This window comes from Sinocyclocheilus anshuiensis, unplaced genomic scaffold (assembly GCF_001515605.1).
Source record: "Sinocyclocheilus anshuiensis isolate Anshui unplaced genomic scaffold, SAMN03320099.WGS_v1.1 scaffold497, whole genome shotgun sequence".
NCBI lineage: Eukaryota > Metazoa > Chordata > Actinopteri > Cypriniformes > Cyprinidae > Sinocyclocheilus > Sinocyclocheilus anshuiensis.
This window is the reverse complement of record NW_015540853.1, coordinates 205825-208499: the sequence shown is the minus strand read 5'-3', so window position 1 is coordinate 208499 and position 2675 is coordinate 205825.

The following is a 2675-nucleotide window of genomic DNA, read 5'->3' as shown; positions in this document are numbered from 1 at the left end:
TTAAAGTGCCCCTATTATGCCTTTTCGAATATTACCTTTCATGCAGTGTGTCATGTAGCAGTATGTGAACATAAATTTGCAAAGTGGTGAAGCCGACAGTGCACGATAAATAAAGTTATTGTCTATCAAAAAAAAAAGAGTCAGCTCGCAATGGCCTAAACGAGTCGTCAGAAATTCGAATCTTATTCTGTTACGGCTCTACGTCACGAAGTAACACATTTGCATAATGTCTGCCCACGTTCTATGTCGCCAACTTGCCCGCCCACAAACAGTAACATTTCCGTGGTTAACATCATGTCGAGAAGACGCTGTATCCTACGCTGTGAGAGTAAATTTGTTTTATCACATCTTATAATTACCACAAATCTATATAAGGAAAGAATGGGACTTCTTTCTTAAAGACAATGATACCCCTGATATTTCATCATCCGTGTTATGGGAAACTTGGAAAATGGTAATTAGGGGAAAAATTCTCATATTTGTCCCATAAGAAGAAACACGAAAGTATTTTAGAAAATGATTTAGAGGAAAAATATAAAATACTAATTGATTATATACTAAAAAACCGGATCAAAGCTTGTGGGAACAAATACAAAAAATAAAATTTCAGATCGAGAATATTACGCTAAAGAGAGTAAAATTTATAATGCAACAACTCCGGTATAATGAATATGAATATAGTAATAAATCAGGTAAATTTTTAGCAAGTCAACTCCAATATAATAGAGAAAAATCAATTATAACTACTATTAATGATTCGTTGGGTAAGGGTAAACAATCCCCAGGAGAAATAAATGAGATTTTTCAAAAATGTTATCATGAATTATATTCCTCTGTAAGTGATCCAAAGTTAACTGATATCCAATTATTTTTAAATAAATTAAATCGCCCAAGTCTAACAAAAGAACAAGCTGATTATTTCGATTTTCCATTGACTTTGTCGGAATTGCAAAATTCCAAATAACAAAACTCCAGGACCAGACGGGTTTCCCGCGGATTTTCGAAAACATTTTTGGGATATATTGGCTCCATTGTTTAACAGAATGATTGGAGAAATAAAGACAAAAGTTAAGATTTCATCTCACATGAATATGGCTTTAATAAGATTATTATTGAAACCTGATAAAAACCCAACTTTGCCTTCTAGCTATCGTCCATTATCCTTAATTAATACTGATTTTAAGAATTTCTAAATCTCTTGCATTTCGTCTGGATTCAGTAATTTCTTCAATCATTCATAAAGATCAAACTGGATTTATTAAAGGTCGTCATTCCTAATTTAAGAAGACGTTTTAATATAATTGATGTATCTCAACGTAATCAAATACAGGCAATAATAGCGTCCCTAGACGCTGAAAAAGCTAATTGGACATTTCTTTGGCTTTGGAGATTCGTTTATATATTGGATAAAAACTATTCATAACAAACCTATGGCATCAGTAATAACGAATGGAATGTTGTTGTTACGGGGCTGACAAGACATGAGACATACAGATCCATTTGCAAACTTTATTCACAGGCGTGGTCAGAAACAGGCATGGGTCAGACAATGGTAAACTGGTATGGAGAAGACAAGGCAAGGGCAATCTGGTAAACTAGCGAGGGTCAGTCGATGGCAAACGGAATCCAACAGGGTGAGACAAGAGGGATAAATCCAGGTACACAGGCAAAGATCAGAACATAGGAAAACAGACAAAGCAAGACGCCGCTAAGGCTAGGAAAACTAAGCAGGCTCCGTAAGGTAGCTATCAGCTAAACAATGATATTCGCTAAACAATACTCGGCAGTGGGAAGGGATCAGAGTGAGTGTTAAATAGGGGATGTGTGATTGATTACAGCTGTTTGCAATCAGTGCTGTGTGCAATCAACTTAGTGGATGATGGGATATGTAGTCCGGGGTGATATGCAACAATGTGTAGTGCGAGAGTCAATGAAATGGAAAGGGTGACCTCTGATGGCTAGCAGACGGAAGTTCATGGACCGGATACGTGACAGAACCCCCCCCCCACCAAGGAGCGGCTTCCAGACGCTCCAAACACTTTACGATGGCGGTGGAGTGGAGGCGGAACAGGGGGAGGGATGGAGGGCCAGGTCCACATGGAAGTGGAGAGACTGGGAACTGAGGCAGAACCAGGGGAGCAGAGAGCCAGGGCGGAGCTGGCAGTACAGGTGGAGCAGAGAACCACCAGAGCCAGACAGCAGACCACCACGGCAGAGCAGAAGACCACCACGGCAGAGCAAACGACCACCAGAGCCAGACAGTAGACCACCACGGCGGGGCAGATAACCACCACGGCGGAGCAAGTGCCTTGTTGGGCGCCACTACCATACAAGGAGTTGAAGCGAGCGCCGCCGCCTCGGAAGGTTCTGCAGCACACGCCGCCACCTCTGGAGAAGCTGCAGCGGACACCATCGCCTCTGGGGAAACAGCAGCGAACTCCACTACCTTGGGAGGTTCTGCAGCATCAGCCGCCACCTCTGGAAACATCATAGTAGGCGCCGCTGTCTCGAGTCTCCGTGGTGGTGTATGCAGCCCAAACACTGCAGAAAGCGATCCCCATTATGGGAAGCGCAACAGACAGGGGAATAGGTTCAGGAACAGGAGGGCTAGAGTGAACGGGTTTGGGGATACCAGCTGCGCATGCAGCCACCAATGGTGGGTCCTCCACGCTGGA